This window comes from Culex pipiens, chromosome 1 (genome assembly GCF_016801865.2).
Source record: "Culex pipiens pallens isolate TS chromosome 1, TS_CPP_V2, whole genome shotgun sequence".
NCBI lineage: Eukaryota > Metazoa > Arthropoda > Insecta > Diptera > Culicidae > Culex > Culex pipiens.
The window spans coordinates 118,105,332-118,125,457 of NC_068937.1; the positions used below are offsets into that span (position 1 = coordinate 118,105,332).

Sequence of the window (20,126 nt, forward strand, 5' to 3'; positions counted from 1 at the left end):
CAGTAAATCCCGGGAGCTTCCGGGTCTTTTATTGGGAACAGAAAGTTCAATAATCTTAAAATTAATACTACATGCACATGCGTTCGTGCGATGCCCTCTCTTTGACCGGGCAGACTCGTGGCGTCGGTAGAGCTATGAGGTTAGGGTGGGTCTCCTCCGACAACTCCCGGCGGCGCAGGATTTGTCCGGACAGGATGCTGCCTCTGGCTCGTGGTTCACCGCTGGCTCCTTGGCGATTATCCGCGGCGACCGACCACGATCACTTCCGGTGGGCTGCTATAACGGGTTGCGGTCAACGGCGGATTTGAAGCCTCCCTGTCCTCCGGTGTCCCCCAGACACGTTCAGGCACTCGCGGGCAAGAGCTCACACAAGAAGAAAGAAACGATTCCTTGGCCTTAGCTGGAACGGTCCCTTCGCCGCCGAGGCGGGCGAAGCGGCCGTGGCCGATTTGACAGCGGGCGAATATTGTTGCCAACCTACTGTCAACGAGGGGTCAGGTCCGCGGAGAGCCAAACCACTACGGCGAGCTGTATTGGGTGGGATAGGGTGACCGATACCGCAGGTCAGCATGGCTGAGTCGACGGTAATAAGGACTAACAAAGGATGGGATAGGTTCGTGAGGGTCAAAATTCTTCACTGCCACAACTGGTGAGTTCCAAGGTGAATGGCACGGTTCCACTACCCTAAGCCGGAGCATTCTGTCGAGTTCTGCATTAACCTTCTTCTGGACGTACGGTGAGATCGGATGATGACGTTGTTTGACCGGCTTCGCGTCTCCGGTGTTAATCGAATGTTCATCAACGATGGTTTGTTCTAGGGTGGCTCCATCTGCCACTTTGAAGAGTTTGACTGCTTCGATCAGCTGTTGTCTTTGTTGGTCGGTCAGCTCGTGTTCGGTGGCATTACACTTCTCTTCGATTTCCACGCTTGAGACCTCCAAACTCGGCATCAAACTAAATCTTTTGACGAAATCTACTCCAAGTATTAGTGGTTTGGGGATAGACGGGACTACTAGTACAGGCATAATGTGAGTGTTATCTTTGAAAGTTACTGGTATTAAGCAATACCCTAAGATCTTGTGGGATGTGTTATCTGCAGTGCGTATGCTTCTATTTAGGGGGTTGATTACCGTTGGTGGACCGACTAACTGTTCATAGCCTTTACCGATCAGTGTGCAAGTTGCTCCGGAATCAACCAATCCCCGGGCAATTTTGTTGTTGATCACGACTTCAGAAAAATAGCGCGGATCATCTTGAAAATGGACAATTTCGGAAATAATTTGGTCAAAATAGGTTTGAAATTGGGCAAGAGGGATCTCTGACCATATGTCAAGACAGAAACAGGAATGTGGCGATGGGATTTGTTTGGGAGTCTGGTTATTTGCTGACTTGGATTCGAGTTGACTCACGTCCTCGAATCCATGATCTAGTTTCCCAAAGGGGTGCGACACTTCTGGCAATTTACCGCTTTGACTCCGGGGCACCCGCATCTCTGGCAAAACTCCTTCCGCTTCTGGGGACAGTCTTTGAAGAAATGTCCCTCTTCAGAACAGTTGAAACATTCCCTCTTCTTCGGCTTTACTCGTTTTCTCTCCCTTCCGTTGCTGGCCTCGTCCTTTAGAGCTGGAGAGATGGCGTCAACTGCTTCGTCGTCGTCTATGTCACTGCGGTCCGTTTGAACGCTGCATTCTTCGACTTCATCAACATGTCGGTTGGTGAATGAGCGTGGTTTCCGGTACTGGAACGATGGTTCCGCGTATGGAACAGGGAACATCTTGGTGTGTCTCTTGACTAGGGCTTCGGTTTTATCAACCTCTCGGCACTTACTTTTAAGAATTTCCAGCGTTGTGACCTCTTCAAATGTTAGTTTAGATAAGTATGAAGGGCTCATGTTTTTCTTGATCAGTTGCAGTTTTTCTCCTTCCTGAAGGGGTACAGCTTTCTGTGCGAACAGAAACTGCATCGAGGCCGAATATACGCTGAAAGGTTCGTCTGGTCCCTGGAGGCGGTTCTCTATCTGAGTTGTTAGGCGATCGTCGTAATCCACTGGCAGAAAATCTATCCTCAAATTGCGTTTGATTTCTTTCCACTTATCATCTACGGGAATGTTGTTAAGCTCCCTGTGTAATCCACTGTACCAGTGGAGAGCAGTTCCCTCAAACAGGTGTACGGCTGACTGTCCAAGTTCTGCGTTTGTTAATTGGTCACCTGCGGCGAACATCTCCACCATAGAAATGAACTCGTTAACACTTGGGAATCTCCTATCACCTGAGAATTTCTGGAGGTCCCATTTTGAAACAGGTGATATTCTTTTGTGAGGAGGGGGATGATGGGTTTGAGGATTAATTGGGGGTGGTGGGTTAGGAAAAGGTGGAGGGGGTGTTATTCTCAGGTTGTTTTGGGCTTGACTCGTTAAGGTGGACAGGTGGCCCCACGTTGGGCGCCAATGTAACTGGATTTTTTGACCAGTAAATCCCGGGAGCTTCCGGGTCTTTTATTGGGAACAGAAAGTTCAATAATCTTAAAATTAATACTACATGCACATGCGTTCGTGCGATGCCCTCTCTTTGACCGGGCAGACTCGTGGCGTCGGTAGAGCTATGAGGTTAGGGTGGGTCTCCTCCGACAACTCCCGGCGGCGCAGGATTTGTCCGGACAGGATGCTGCCTCTGGCTCGTGGTTCACCGCTGGCTCCTTGGCGATTATCCGCGGCGACCGACCACGATCACTTCCGGTGGGCTGCTATAACGGGTTGCGGTCAACGGCGGATTTGAAGCCTCCCTGTCCTCCGGTGTCCCCCAGACACGTTCAGGCACTCGCGGGCAAGAGCTCACACAAGAAGAAAGAAACGATTCCTTGGCCTTAGCTGGAACGGTCCCTTCGCCGCCGAGGCGGGCGAAGCGGCCGTGGCCGATTTGACAGCGGGCGAATATTGTTGCCAACCTACTGTCAACGAGGGGTCAGGTCCGCGGAGAGCCAAACCACTACGGCGAGCTGTATTGGGTGGGATAGGGTGACCGATACCGCAGGTCAGCATGGCTGAGTCGACGGTAATAAGGACTAACAAAGGATGGGATAGGTTCGTGAGGGTCAAAATTTGGTTCATCATCACCCGCTGATCTCTCCGTCTCTGTCTCCGATAAAGGTGCTAGGAGCAGTCGGATAAACTGGTCAGGGTACGTATTGCGGTAATGATAAACACACCGATTCCGCTCTCTCGGAATCGTTACAAAGTTATTCCCAGTAATTGAAAAACCCCAAAATCGGTTTCAACCAATAAAAAAAAGCCCTCTACCCAAAAGTGCCGCCCCTTGTGCGCCCTCTCCGGGTTCCGACGGCGATGGAATCTGGTTCTACTCAACATTCGCGATGAAGTCATCAAGCACGCGGTTCGTTTGCGTGTGTTTGGTCCCCGCGGGTCGATATTGGCCCGCTCTCGCGGCATGAGCTGTGCTTGTCTGGCTGGTTGGAAGTCTTACTGGCAGTTTTGTGCGCTGAACTAGCAAGCAAAGAGTAGAATCAGATTGCCACACCGGAGGGGGGCGACGGCAGTGGAATCTGTTATGACGTTTTTGTCTGGGTGGAAAATTGCCTCCTGGTGGGCCGATTTCGGCGTAAGCGTGGCAGTATCGGTTAAAGGTTGATTTTGAAAGTTTGCGAATTTTACTGGAAGTGAATAGAAATTGAAAATGTTGTAATACAAACAAGTACGGGACACGACGTAATTATACATTTATTACAACAAACTACAAATAACAATTTAAAACGAAACTAAGACGACCCGAGCCGCAGACAGGCTGTGTCGCGGTGGACGGTCTACAATAGAATAAAGACAACACAAGTGACGACGACAATTTCTCCTCTTCCTTGCGCGCGGCTGGCATCGATCTTGTGTTGACGATCATCACAATGAGCCACCGCGCGTGATGATGTTGTGTCGTCAGGGTGGTCCTCCCAACACCTCCCCCCTTTAGTTTGAAGATGTTGTGGTGATCCTTCACGGGTGCTCTTCCAGAACGTGAAGAGTGGCGAAGAACTCCTGGCACTTGCTGAGGAGTAGCCTTGGATGGTGCGGATGTGGACTTCGAAGAACCACCCTAGTTGATCTTCAGCTGCTTCTTGCGATCACACACAAGAACGCCGTGTGGAGTTTGCGGGCTGCTGTTGTTGTTGAGCAGGATCATCGATTGCGAGATGCACACCAGTTGACCCGACCTTCCTTTGGGTTGACCGGGGTCCCAGGGCCAAACAGTGCATCGACGAACGGTGAGGAAACTGCCACCGGCGATGATACGTTGCCGTCCGATCAGCTGCAGTTCTGCTGGCGATGTCATAAACGCTGCGCGTCGACCCAAGGAGGTAAAGTTGAACAGCAGAAAAGCGTTGATTGATTGCCGGAGGGCCTCTCCTCCCGATGATGATGAAGATGAGTGCTTGATGATGCTACACTCGGCAACCCCGTTGTTGTGTGGGTTGCGGTGGCCTGACCAGCTGGTTGGTCGGCCGGACTGCACGTCCTGTTTGATCTGGAGAACTGAGCCGGGTGGCGTTTCTCGCTTGGCGAGCGAAACGTACCGGAACGGGACGATGTCCGCAGTAGCGTGCTCTCCTGGACGCTGCAGTGCTTGACGTGGGTAGCTACCGTGCTGAACCTGTGCGTGTCCTCCAACCAAGCTGTCATCGATTTGACATGAACCGCAAAGTTTGCCTTCGTTGTTGTCCACCAGCTGAGTAGACGCCGGCGCGGATGTGATGCCCGGTGTGCTTGTGATGGTGGTGGACGACGGCTGAAGCGGATCGATGACTGTCAGGTTGGCGTGCTTGAGATCCGCCATCTTGTCGATGATGATCGGCGGAAGCACTGAGTGGTGCAGGTTTGTGGTGGATGTTTGGCCGGAATTACGGTGTGTGTGCTTCCGTTCCGGGCCAACTGGATGCACGGGTGCTTGAACTCGTGGTTGCTGGAACTCCGGCGCTTGATCCGACTCCACCGCTTCTTCGCCGGGTTGATCGCAAAACGGTGGGGCATCCTCGGAGAACGCACGATCATGAACGAGCTCGTGGTCGGCCAGCTGGGTAGCTGCCTGAACGAGCACCGTCAGAAGCTGTTGTTGCTGGGTCAGGATCTGGAGCAACAGCGGAATGCTGTCCTCCGACAACAGATCTTCTTCCAGCAGCTCCCACATGGTCCACCTAACCTCACTCCGTTCGCGAACCGGAGGAAACTGCGGATTGCGGTCTTTCGCGCGGAACCGGCTAACCGACAATCCTCGTCGCCACTTTGTTGTAGTACAAACAAGTACGGGACACGACGTAATTATACATTTATTACAACAAACTACAAATAACAATTTAAAACGAAACTAAGACGACCCGAGCCGCAGACAGGCTGTGTCGCGGTGGACGGTCTACAATAGAATAAAGACAACACAAGTGACGACGACAATTTCTCCTCTTCCTTGCGCGCGGCTGGCATCGATCTTGTGTTGACGATCATCACAATGAGCCACCGCGCGTGATGATGTTGTGTCGTCAGGGTGGTCCTCCCAACAGAAAAAAATAATGAAATTGCTAACATGTATACTGAATCAATTTCGAAACAATAAAATAAAAAAAACCTGTTATTTTTAATTTATCCGGTGTTTACGAGGTCATTTTGAGCAACTTTTGTTTTACGAAATACTAAACTTCTCTTATTTTATGTATTTCTTGTTTCATTTTTAAGTTATTTTATTTGCATTGGCAAAGTTACACACAGCAAGTCACACTTCCAACACTAAAATTTTCCTAAATTTTAAGAGTTCTTTTTTCGAAAATTGGTTGCAAAATGGATTTTTGACAAATTTTTAGATCGAAGCGCGCCTATAGGCGGGATTGAGATGTGAAGGGTCGCCCCCTTCGTAATTGGTCTGAAAAATCGGAGTGAAAAGTTTTTTTCAAAAAACTTTTTAATTTTAAGATGTTTAAACGATTGCAAACAATCCAAAATTGGAAATGGATTTACTTATATATTTCAATTTGGCTCAAACTTTGTGGGGTCCTTCCCTATGACCAAGGAAAGCAGTCCATACAAAAATGGTTCAAAAATTTGAAAATCTGTGAGTTTAGAAGAAATATCGATTAAGTGTCTCCAGCAAAGTTGTAGTTGTTGATGAGAACATTTAAAAAATAAAAACACGAAAAAATGCAGATTTTTAAAACAATTTTTTTTACAAGAATAAAATTTTACAACATCCGAATGTTTTAACTTTTGATTTTTTTATATTATTATAAAACGCATCTTTTGAACCATAAAGATGTATGGACAACAATTTCCCACAGAGTTATGTATTTTTTGCAAAAATGTGTTTTTTTTTTAGAAAAATACAAATCTCTGTCATTTTTTTATTATTTCAGTGTTTAACGTGAAGACTTCCATCATTGTCATGATTTTTCCTTCGAAGATATAAATTTTGCGTCGCTTTCAATATTTTGACAAAATTCCTTCAACAAGTTGTTTAGAATAGTGCCCTACACATGCTGATTCCTTTTGGTAACGATTATCCCATTCCTTGTTAAGTTATGGAAATCGTCATTAATCAATGATTGCCAACTAGGACGTCAATGATTAAGATCAAAGATTCCTTCAGTGGCTTCAAGAAAGCAACAACCGGCACATGCTGATTCCTGTTGGTGCTGAAATTCGTTAAATTGAATTTAATACACAATTTTCTTCGAAAATGATCAACGGCTTCACCTTAATGTAAAATAAAATTTGCAATCGAAAAGTATTTCACATTTTTTTATAAAGTAAAGTATTACCTGATTTTTTTTTCTTTTTTCCGTTTTCTTTTATTTTAAGTGTCAATCTATTCTATAATCTATTCCTGAAAATATTTTTTTTTATAAAAATTGAAAAAAAATCCAATGAATTTGTCTAATTTTCATTGAAGGTATGACCTCTAGTTGCTGAAGGTCAGCAAGTTAGCATGAGCATGAGCATGAGCATGAGCATGAGCATGAGCATGAGCATGAGCATGATCATGAGCATGAGCATGAGCATGAGCATGAGCATGAGCATGAGCATGAGCATGAGCATGAGCATGAGCATGAGCATGAGCATGAGCATGAGCATGAGCATGAGCATGAGCATGAGCATGAGCATGAGCATGAGCATGAGCATGGTTGACTGCCAATGAGCTGCTACTCCGTTATTGAAAGATCAGCTGAAGTTAAACAATGAATCAAAAATGATCAGTGGGAGGGGAGCCAACCATCCGTTCACTGTTTAACCTCTGAAGATCTCTACTTTATTAGTCAATACCGGCGCCCTCCCAAGAAGCCTGCAGTTCAACGAAAGGGAGGAATGTTAGTCCGATAGTTGAAGTTGCAGACTCATCAAGCACATAGTTTTTCGCTATATACTTGTTGATACCGCTTGAGACCGTTGAATCCACAGCATCTCCTTCAAGCATCACGTGATTAATTTTTTTTTAGGTTAGTAGGATAAGGTATTGGCTTTTCGATGCCTCCCGAGCTACGACGCTATGGGGAGGACTTTCATAACAGACCCGTCGGCGAGCCTTCCGAGCAACGATGCTATGGGAAGGTCTTTTTGGTTAACACACAAAGTCACTCACACACAATTATTTCACTCCACTATTAATTAATCCAAAATGTCAGTGCGTCTTTCGATCATTATATAGAAATGGCTTTTTCACCATAAAAAATAAAACCTAATTCAAAAAATTATACACAATTTACCCGACGCCGTGCCTTCCGATCAACGATGATATAGGACGGGCTTTGAAAATCACAAAAAAAATAATTAAGATCACCAAAAAAATCACAAAAAACACCAATTACTCAACGAAAATTAAGCTCAAGACACAAATAATTCAGTAAGTCATGCTATTATTCGATTACCACAATCACTCACCCCATACGAACAGCGACACAAAAGCACACAAAAAAATTAACCTGCATAATCACGACTTCGCGTCCCCACTTCCAGCGCACTAATCAGTTGCTGAAAGTCAGCAAGTTAAATAAAAAAAACAAGATTTTTTTCAGTCTCATCAAAACATGGGTGATTGAATGTTAAGCCCATTAGAAATGTTAGTCTTGATTGCAAAACTTAAAAAAAATCGAAGAGATTATAAAATTTTACAAAAAAAATAACTTTTTCTACATTGAAACCTGAACTATAAGTTGCTGAGATATTGGCATTAGAAAATGTGGGAATGTTTCGATGAAACTTGAAAACATGTACAGCACAACTAAAACTTTCTTTTGGAAAAATGGTCAATAGTTAGATATTTTGGAAAGTAATGATTGCAAAACAACTGGTTCGGTGTATTTTGCATTTGAAACACTTTTTTACTCAAATGTTGCAACCATGACTCGTTATTCAATTTGTTTTGGGTAATCGAGAGACGTTTGAAACGAGTTTACAAGTTTGAAGACCCTACTTACTTACTTAAGGGTACACAGCAACTAAGAAAGTTGTTATCTTCTTATTCCTTAATTGTTGAACTTACGGTCCCAATCCACCTCCAATTTTTATTTTGAATACGCTGGCAGCCGGTGTTGACGAAATGCTTGAAGGCCTCCAATATTGTCTGAAAACTGAATTTCGACATGGTGGTGAAGAAGTTGAAGTTGCGAAACTTCAAGTTCTTTACATTGGACCCTGTAGAGAAGGTCCCGGTGAAGATCGTCCTTCAGGGATATCCGGACCGCCCGATCTCTGACCTGGAAGAAAACCTGGCGGGCGTCGAAGTTAAGCTTCCAGAGATAAATGTGCTCTCGAAAACGACAACCGTGACAGGTACGTACACATTGTACCTCCTGTACTTCGGTCGTGGGTCCGTCAAAATCCAGGACCTTCCGCGGATCAAAGCACTGGACGGATTCTTTGTGACGTGGCGACCGCTGTCAAAAATTCTAACACGTTTCAAGAAACTGCCATCTTCCGCCCCGGTGCGGTGAGACCCCACTTCACCGAAAGGTGCCATCTGCCGCGGAAAGTTGCGGGAAAACGCCCAGCAGCACATCGCGCGCGACAAGTGCGCGAACTGTGGTGGAAACCACACGGCGAAGTTTTAAACTTTTTCTATTCTATCCTTTTCCATGGCAAATCTCGAAGGTTTTTTTTTAATTTCTCCTTCTCTTGCCAAATTCATTGTTAGATTATAAAACTACATTTAAATGAATCATAGTGTAAACCATAGTTGAAAGGATCTCCAAAACCCTATTAGGTTATAAGACACACGAAATTGTGAATTATTTATTTACTGATAAAAACTAATTAAAATTGAAAAAATTACAGATTTTGCTTGATTTTTTTTGTAAATGGTAGCTAAGGGAACGAAAAAACAAGCTCCGTGGCATAATGGTTGCGGCTTCTGTCTCACAAGCAGAAGATTCAGAGATTAAATCCCGGTCGGTTCCTTTGAAATTTGAAATTAGGAATTTGAACTTTGAATATAAACATATCAAAAAAGAGTTGGGTTTTCGGTATTTTCTCGATTTTTTGGCCCATCTTATGGGTAACGAGTGAAAGTAATACAGTTTTGTTTACAATTTGAAAAAAAAGAAAACAATTCTATATGAAAAAAAAAATTACTCAAAAAAACGATCACGCAAACCTCAACGAAACTGAGCATACATAATGCCGAGTATTTATGTTCCATCACGATTGATTTATGACTGGGAGGAATATGAAAGTATATTTGTAAATAGCCCAAAGTTGTATACACTTTCTATCGGCACTGTTTCGCTGGAATACATTCCAGTCACGCAGAGTTTGATGTCCGTTTGAAGTTTGTTAGCGCAACTTCAAGGGGGCGAAAATTTGGCCGTGTCAAGTCGAGAGATTTTCCATAGACCCGTTGAGATCTTCCCCTCGACTAAAAGAGAGGTATCGAATCCGAGCCGCAGTCCACGGATCAATTCAACTACACTTATTTTTTCTGCACTTTTTCAGTAAAAATGAATGTTGGCACAAACATAAAATGTGGCTTATTGCTATCTTTCTAATTAAAATATTAAAATTTGTATAAAATATTTGGATTTCACGACCGTTTTTGAACCAGAAAGGTAAACCGAAAATCGCCTGCCACGCCGCATTAGCTTAAACAGACCAAAAAATCAGCCGTTAAATGGCAGTTCATTACGGTGAATTATTATCATTTCCGGTGGACCCAACCGCGCTAGGCCACGTGGCCTTGGAAGCGCCGAACTCAGGGCACCCGGCAACAATGAGTGGAAATTTGGCCTTATACAAAAAAAAAACCCAAGTGAGTTTCAACCAGAAGATTCTCCTAACAGCAGGGAACCGTACACGGCTACAGGGATTGCGCTGTATTTCGGGTGGAAAAGAATCTTGACAAACTTTCACTGACGGAGAACGACGAAAACGGAAAGTGAACGCTTCCTGGCAATCTACTTTTTTTTGCTGCTCAGCTCACTCATTTTGTTACTTAGAACCCTCAGTCAGGGAAAAGACGGAAATTTCACTCAAGTGAATCTAGCCTTTTTTATGCTTCTTCTGGGTTGGTTTGCATCATCGTCTCATTTTTGGTACAGAGGCGTTTGGAAGGTTGGTTTGACAAATTTTAATTTCAGTGTTTAACATTTTTTCAGCCGTTTCCAGGAAACCCAATTTCCTTAAAACAAACATAATGAGAATATTTTAGGCCGTGTATTTGCTCGACATTAATTGAATTCGTTGCTTCATTTCCCCCGGAATTTTCAGCGAAATATTCTTATTGAGCACATGTCAGGTTCTCAGATTTCCCGTCTTTACAAATCCTTACGTGCAAGCACCTGAGGGAAAAAAGGGCCGAGTTTCGCTTCAGCTTCCCGTTCCGTGGCATGAATCCAGCTCGACGCTCCTGGTTTTTATGTTGGAAGGATTATGCACAAAAATGATACCATTCGCAATGTTGGCATGCTCCACATGTTTTCATACCTACCGAAGTACATAATACGTATTATGCTACGTATACACTAGAGTTAACAAAGGAAATTTATCCAAGAAATGTCAGGAAGCATTTTTTTAAAGTAAACTGTGCTTTTACGTTTTTTGTTTTTTTTTTTTTGTATAAATTCGCACGCTTTGATGACGTACTCAAAATTCCGAAAAAAAATATCAAAGAAGTTATAAGAAACATTAAAATTGCTGCCATTTAACGCTCGCTATTCAACTGTTAAAAATCTTGAGACATGTATTTTTTATTTAACAAATAATGTACTTTTCAAATCTGTAATAACCCAGAAAGGAAATTTTTTCAACTACTTTTTTTGTTGTAACTATGCAGGGTTACTTTTAAGAGAGTAAGCTTATAGAGCACACCAAAACGAGAATTTTGATTTATAAATATTGATAAGGCCGTTGCAAACAATTCTCGAAGGGTATGTCCCCCTCCCCCTTCAAAGTCGACCTGAATAATCGGGGGAAAAAAGTATTTTTTCGAAAAGCTTAAATTTTTTAATGAAAACCAATGCTTTATAAACTGAAAACCATTCAAAATGCATTTTCCTGCGTTGATAATGTTTGAACTCCTTTGAAAACATTTTAAATTTTCATGAAAGATCAATGTACAGGCCGACGAAAAGTTTTTTCGCGAAAACATCCGTCGATACCTCGATATTTTGAAAACTAATGATTGGAAAGCAACTTCATCTAAATATTAAAACTTAAGCTTGTTATTTTTTTTTACATTTTTTCATTTCTGAAAAAATACTTTCAAATGCATACTAGGGTGACAAGAAAAATTCAAAATTTCGGAAAATCGCAAGAGATACTCCCTAGATCGATTCTTTAGGCAAAACAAGTAACTGTGCGAATTTTGAGCCAAATCGGTTAAGGCTAAGGGGTCGCTTTTCATCGTTGAAGTTTATATGGGGAAAATCACAAAAATGTATGGGGAAAAACATCGCTTCAGGATTTTGCAGCAGGTGGCGCAGGTTTCGCCCAAAATTGTCCAAGTGTGAGATTCTTGTAGGAAATTTAATTACCTATAACTTTGTAGAAGGGTGCAAGACGATTCGAGTTGATCCTGATGAGTTATTAGCAATGCGATGAAAAGAAATCGGCTTACATACTTGAAAGTATTCAAGGAAGTATATAAGAAAATATTTTTTTCTAGAAAAATCACCAAAAATCAGGATCATCTCGGATCGTTTTGCACCCTTCGACAAAGTTGTAGGTAATTAAATTTCCTACAAGAATCTCACAATTGGACAATTTTGGGCGAGACCTGGGCCACCTAGCAGAAAATTACTGAAACGATGTTTTTCCCCATACATTTTCATGATTTTCCCCATATAAACTTCAACGATGAAAAGCGACCCCTTAGCCTTGACCGATTTGACACAAAATTGGCACAGATACTTATTTTTGCATTAGGAATCAAGTCAGAGAGTATCTCTAATGTCGATTTTTTTATTGTCACCCTATTGCAAACGAGTTTAAGCAGTTAAAATTTCGAAAAACTTGTAAAATATTGTCAAAATCACAACTTAAACAACTCTTTTTTGTACAGTTATGATGACTTGTTTTATTTTTATTTATATTAATTCAGTTTTTTCCATGTGAAAATATAATTTTACGAGGCCAATTCACAAATAATTACGTACAAACCCGCTTTGAAATTTAATTTAAATTTTGAGTTTTTGTCTGCTTGCTTCCAGCGGCATACTTGAATCAAACTATCTTATCGAAATTATATCAAAAGTGTAAAAAAATACAAAATAGAAATTTTACATTCGATAAACTATTGAAAAAAATCCTAAATCATAACATTACACATATTTTTCAAAGATCGAGATGTTTTGCTCTGCTTGGTCAAAAAAATTAAATGCATCTTCTGAAATTAGCGATGTGAAAAAAATGCACAAAAAAATCAAATGTCAGTGCCAAATTTTCTACCATTTTAGTTAGAAAATGATTGTTTTTTCGCCGGGTTTAAAAATAAATGTTTTTAAAGCATAAATAAATCGCATTAACATCAACACATTTCATAAAGAATTCACCAATGTAAAGAAAAGCAAAGGTTCATGTGGGTGGCCTTTCCATTTGATTCTCAACCCCCAAACGAAGGAAAAGCTTTGAAAGAAAAAAAAAAGAACCTATTCAGATGTGTAAGAAAGCAAACATTTTTTCAGTCTCTTAGCTCTCTTTCACTGTTTTAGACGTCTCATGTAGGTTCTCATGAATGCTCCTTGTGTGGAAAATGGAAATGTGTATATTTTCCCATTTATGTTTGTGTGCTCTCGCGCAAGCAGGCAGCAGCGCATATAATGCGTGAAAAGCTGTTGAACCGACTAGCCCGATCCCCGGAGGGTTGCGGAAAAGCATACACCTCACGAAAATTGGCATGTTCTCGTGAGAAGGAAACGAGCGCGAAACAAAAACTAAGGGAAACTACGTTTCAGAGTCCTTGGCTCGAGTAGCATCATAAAGCTTTGAGTAGGAGGGGTTTTTTTCGTGTGCCTTCTTCAAAGGATGTTACAGAGTATGATGATTATATTGAGTTGTAAAAGTGAATGTTTTTCCCGGAAAAAAAAATCCGCATTTCAGTTGAGCTTGAGCTCTGGAACATCGTAAATTCCAAAGCATAATGAAAAAATTAAATTTCATTTACTTAAAATATGTCTTTTGATTCCAATGAAAAAAAAATACCCATTTATAAAATTGTAATCAAAGATTTCAGTTATTTTAAACTTTTCCATAAATTCAAGCATCGAGCTACAATTCAACCAATTTAAAGAAGCCGAGGCTCAGGATAGTAACTGCTTAAAAGTATTGAAACCACCTCCAAGAAATAAATCAAAGTTTGTTGCCAGAGCAGTTGCTGGGTGGAGGAAGATAAGTTAGCTTAGCGACTGAGGAAAGTGCATCGTTGTCGTGACAAAGGATGGAAAAAATGGAGAATAGAAAAGCTACAGTTCAGTAGTTGTTCCTGACAGCTTCGTTGACATGTGGCATCCCACTGAGCAGTTCCATGGCAAGTGACGTTAATGGTTTTAGGAGATATAAAAAGTTTTAATAATATCATAACACTGAGTAATGTAATTTCTTTTTTCATTTGTAATCAATCGTTTGAAAAAACGCTATTATTTGAAAAAAATTACGTTATTTTTCTAGTCAAATCGATCTACAAAAACACTGAAAGTAATTTCTCGTTTCTACTGTCAGCCCCACCTTAAAATACTTTGTAGACAGTGATGGAATAACTACCCTGCTTTCTTTTCGCTTCACCGCAAGAAACTTCCGCGACAGGGTGAAAGTTTTGCCGAAACCATCGTTGTGTTACTGTTCTAGACTTTTTGACGAGTGACGTTGAAAAAATATGATGACATAAATTGTCTCTCAGACATTTTGCGACGTTTTCGTGCAGTGTTTCTTGGCTACGCCAACTCGAGTTTTTTTTGTAGTGGTTCAAATCTAGACTTGACGCTAGAAAGTTAAACAAATGTTGCACTCCATATTCGAGCCGAGCAATTTAAATTTTATATTGTTCCTTTAAATAGTTCCACTTACGAATCAGTCAAGCAATCAGCCAACTATCTCACCAGAACTGTTGTACCGCCAGCTGTTGGCAAAAGTCAACCATTTCCAGCAGTCAGTGTGCATTCACATAAATTTCACCATAACCATCATCAGAAGTTGAGTACTTCATTTCGAGTTGTAGACACCGGCGCCCATAAAGTGGTGCTCCTTGTCACAGCCGGCACGGCATCAGTCATCAGTGCTATACTAAAGTTAATTGCCCAGTTTCTACCACTCTCTGTGAGCAACGTCTGTGAATGATGAAAATTCGCTTCATGCATATGGAAATTGCGTTCAGGAAATTGCTGGCGCGTCATTCCACGGCACTCAAGAGGGCGATACTTGGCCAAAGTGTAATGGGCCGTTGCGGATGAACGAGACAAACCTGATTGCTCATTTGTCCTGACTGATTTTGATTAGCAAATTCTACCCCCCTAAACTTTATGCAAACACGGCAACCACGGTGGAAACAAAAGCAGCTGATATGATAAGCATTTGGAATAAATTGTAGTATTTGAAACTGAACTTTGGGTTCTGTGCTGGAGTGAAGAGCTCTCTCGAATGAAATGCAATTTTCTGAGATTTGTCCACTACAATTTTTACAGCAATTTTTTAAACAGCGATTTACTTCGATAACATGAATTAACAAAAAAACAACCTTTCAATCCGTTTCAAAAATGCGATCCGGCACTCTTTGAGGTTGTTCTTCAAAAAAAAACAGGAAAAAAATACTTACCAATTGTATTTGAGGACGCCCTATCCACGGATGGCTCCACATCGCTTGTACATTAGGGTAACCCATTTTAAGGTTATGTCGAGAAAATTGTCACCATCACTTCTGAAACGATAAATTATGATGTCAGAAAAAAAATACTCGGCAAGAAAAAAAACTTCCACGTTTTACTGAAACTGGAAAATACATTCCAGCGAACATCCTTCGATTTACTGAAACAGTCTCTTTTAAACTAATTTCTGATTTAAGTCAATACACAACATGTTTAAACAAAAGGTGTTTTTGTCATTGAATGATAGGTTATTGGCCTATGATCAAGTTGCAATGTCAGCATTTGACTAAAATTTAAGTTTTTTGGTATACCAAGCAATTTTGTATCGAAAAATAGCACATTTCCAAACGTGTTTTAAAATAGTAGTTTATGCAACAAGTTTCAAAAAGAGGATTTTTTCAGCACGAGTCATACATTTATCCAACGAGGTTCACCGAGTTGGATAAATACGAAGAGTGCTAAAAAATCAAGTTTTGCAGCGAGTTCCATACAACATTTTTTGCAATTCCAAAAAACACAGACTGAGAGAAATTTTATGTCAAATTTTCATGTATTTTGTCAATAAATCGTTTAAAACAAAAAAATGTTGAAAAGTGTTACTTTTCGAAACAAGTGCTGAAAAGTTCAAATTTTCAGAACCCATTTGAGTGCTGAAAAGTAGAACTTTTCAGCATTTATTTTGAAAAGTGTTGCTATTCGATTCTGTTATATTTGGTACAGAAAAGTAGGCAATTTCGTCGTTCAAGAATGACGGGAAAAGTGAGTAGTTTCACGACGGAATTGCAAAAATGCGTTTTTCATATTAAATTTTGAATTCACGATATGTTGTAGTTAAATCAGTGCACAGTGGTCCAAAACGTAAAATTAAGTGGGAAAATGGATTTTCCGAAAAATGGTGACGTTTTGCAGCTTTGGTGCTTTGAGAAGACTTGTGCAAATGGAAAAGGGCAACTTTTGGTTTGGTTCAAAATTGGGGTGGTTCACGGTTAGGGTGGTTTTGAAAATCTAACTTTTCAGGAATATTTTTGGGATTTTTTTTTTGTGGAAAGTTGTTGAGCTTGCCAATCCAAGCAACTTTGTCGAAGACACTAAAATTTTATCTCATAATCTACGCCTTCTTAGACCATATTTAGAGAAAGCACCTGAGCAAACTTTCAAAAATAAGTTTTTGAACGTAGCAATTCAGAGTTAAGTTTTGGAGAAAAGTGTTGTTCGGAGCACATTTAGAGCTCTGAAAAACAATCAATTTCATTTTCTGACAAGTCAATTTGGACTTAAGGGTCAAAAGTTGCAGACATTTTCTGGTAAAAAGATGCATTTTTTAACACTCAAATACCTCTAAAAAGCGCAGGCCAAATTTTAAGCGCCAGGTTGCATTCAAAAGATTAGATCTAGTACTGTAAAAGCTGAAAAAATCCCAGGGGTATTTTTCTTTTAACTCGAGAAAAGTGTATGGGACCACCTTAACGCAATTCTTAAATTGTCCAATTATATGCTTTTCCATGTAATTTTGCCCGCTGAATTTGAATCTGCCCTCAAAATTGAGCCAAAGTGTCAAAATATCGATATTTGGTCATATTTGGGGGTTTATGATAGTTTTACAAAGAAAAACTCAAAAAGTGACCAAACATCGATATTTTGACACTTGAGATAAAATTTTGGTGTCTTCGACAAAGTTGCTTGGATTGGCAAGCTGAACAATTTTCTAGAAGACAAAAAATTCCCAAAAATATTCCTGAAGTTAGATTTTCAAAACCACTTTTATCGTAAACCACCCTAATTTTGAACCCATTCAAAAGTTGCCCTTTTCCATTTGTAATAACACTTCTCAAGACACCGAAGCTGCAAAACTTCACCATTTTTCGGAAAATACATTTTCCACTTAGTTTTGCGTTCTGGAGCACTGTGCAGTGCTTGTAGGAAATTTCAAATATAGTAGCTCTCAAGTGTCAACTATGCAAAAATCAACAAAAAAAAATCAACCAGTTATAAATAAAGCAATCCAATTTTTAAAAATATAAATAAGATAAGATATTTTTGATAGTTTGGTAGATTTGAGCTCCCTGAATACACTTTAATCGACAGGATTGTATTTAAATTAATTTCCATACCATTTGTACCTACCCGATATTTTCTATTATATTTTTGGCCAGATATCCTCCAAAACATCACAGATTACAAATCAAAAATAGGATTTGAAACTTCTGAAAGTACTAAATTTTTGTTTGCATTTTATAGTCGTAACGATTTCAATAAAAGTGTTATGATAAATTCGATAGGAAAGTGCAGAACTTTTTTTTGTTGATTTTCACGAGCATGTTCCATTTGTCCCACTTATTACAAACTGCGACGAATTTTCACAGATAATCAACACTTTCCCATATCTCTCACTAGACCTAACTATACCACATTTGTAATAAATTATCAAATTAACTGAAATCTGCTGATCTCAACAATGTAGCTCATAATTTAAATTCATCTAGTCATTAAAATCAGTAATAAATTCAGCAGCACAGTCGAACTTCATTAATGCTGCTTATTACTATGCTAAGCCAACGACGAAACCGCGGTGATCTATTTAAACTACCACCCAGCTCCAACACATCAGCTCGCGCGAGCAAATTGGTCGAGGCCAATTAAACCAACCAGTATTAGATCGAGGTACACACAGCAAATCTCCAGCATCTGGTACCACTCGAGTAGCGCCGTTGATTGTTTATTTGAAATTCATAGTTTGCCCGCGCGAAACCGGTGGCGTAAACAATAATAACAATTAAATTTATTGGCACCCACAAACACTCTGCCAGCACTGAACCCATCTTGTCCGTGTCCGTGTTCCGAGGTCCGAGAACCAAACTACACCCACTCACGCTTTTCCGAGGCCCGGGATGGGAAAATTTACGGAAAACGGTGGAAAAGGCTTGGGCACTGCTCCTTCGGCGAGATAAATCGGTGCGCCTCCACATCGGAATAACACATAAACATCAGGCAAAACGTCCGACCGACACGGGCAGACATCAGATACGGGTCCACTCTGTCGGTTATCGTTTTGTGTTGTTTTGTTCGTGGCAGAGTATCGGAGAGCACCGCCGGCAAGGATCGCACCAGTGGCCGAACAACAGCCGGGTCCCGAGTAGCGAGATTGACCGCTGATTTCAATTGTTTTGGATTCATTTTTTGTACTGAAAACGTCCAATGAAGAAAAAATATTGTGAATATGGCAACTTTGCCAAATGTCAAGCATACACTCAAAATTCAGAGTCGAGACAATCGTTCCCTCGAAATTTCTGAGGGCTCAATGCCAAAATCGGAAGAATAATGCTACCAACTCACACCACCATAAAAAAGAGTTCTTTCTTTAATTGATACAATAAATCTCCAACAAGTGTCATCCCGTAGTTTTCACTTTTGGTTTTTTGTTTTGACGTATGAACTTTTTTTTTGCAAATGAACCTCGAGAGAATAATTCTCTCGCCCATCTCGAGCTGTGCTCTCTCGACTCGAGGCCATTATTATCTCGGCACGGAGTGTTTTCTGGGCAACCTTAAGGAGAAAAAATAGTCATAGCTACTTTCAAATGTGTTTTATAGGAAATTTGCTCAGCTTTCCAATGCTTCTATGAGCGAAATGTTTCATCGGGAAATTTCTGAGATATCTTTTTTTTAAGCTTTTTGTTTTAAAATCCTTAATCATTTATTGGAAACTTTTAAATAACAGTCCAGGAAACTTGTCAAATGATGTGTCTCATGTGTCATTTACTCATCAACATGTGCAAAATTAGTCAAGAAACAACTTTGTAGAAGTTTGCAATCCGCTAAACATTAAACAAATGATGTTTTAACCGATTTTTTGAAGATATGGGATTTATTCAGAAATAAAAATCATAAAACCGAAATAAAATATGATTTATACAAGAACAAATAGATTATTACATAATTGTTGTGTACAAATAACACCGGTCTGCTCTGATTTAACTTGTTCAACCGAAACTTTGGCAGGTTTGTGACTGATAGGGTATTACTAGATTTGTATGAATAAATATCCTAATTCCTTAAACAAACATCATCCAGTTGATACAAAACATGTTTAATACTCGAAATTGAACTCCAAACTACTGTTGCAAGCTTTAGGAGAAATACTTTTCATTAGTATGAATGTTTTAGTTTTTTGTATGAAATGATCAAATAATTAGCAATATTTCAGAAGTCTTATAAATCTCATCTTTTGTAAAAAAATTGTACATGTAACTTGATATTTGTTCAAATAGATTGGAAAAGAAGTTTGTTTGTTTTTTTTTAATATAATATTTAATTTTTGTTCAAACAAAAAAAAAAACGTTTGTGACGGTGCTTTCAGCATTCTGAGTTGAAAGACTCGAGTTTTATTACTACTTTTAAGTGCATTTTCAACAGCAATCATTTCCTAAAATTTTATCTTTATTTTAAACCCATTAAAAAATGACTTTTTGCAATTCCGTCGTGAAATTTCTTACTTTTCCTTTCATTCTTGAACGACGAAATAGCCTACTTTTCTAAACCAAAAATAACAGAATCGAATAGCAAAACTTTTCAAAATAAATGCTGAAAAATTCTACTTTTCAGCACTCAAATGGGTGCAGAAAAGTTTAACTTTTCAGCACTTGTTTCGAAAAGTAACACTTTTCAACATTTTTTTGATTTAATCGATTTATTGACAAAATACATGAAAATTTGACATAAAATTTCACTCAGTGTGTGTTTTTTTGGAATTGCAAAAAATGTTGTAAGGAACTCGTTGTAAAACTTGATATTTTCAGCACTCTT

The 20,126-nt window shown here is 40.1% G+C and overlaps 1 protein-coding gene across 1 annotated transcript in view; it reads left to right on the forward strand.

Moving 5' to 3' along the window:
• LOC120416327 (allatostatin-A receptor) overlaps nucleotides 1-20,126 on the forward strand; it is a 122,302-nt gene that overhangs the window by 86,162 nt on the left and 16,014 nt on the right. The window lies entirely within an intron of this gene.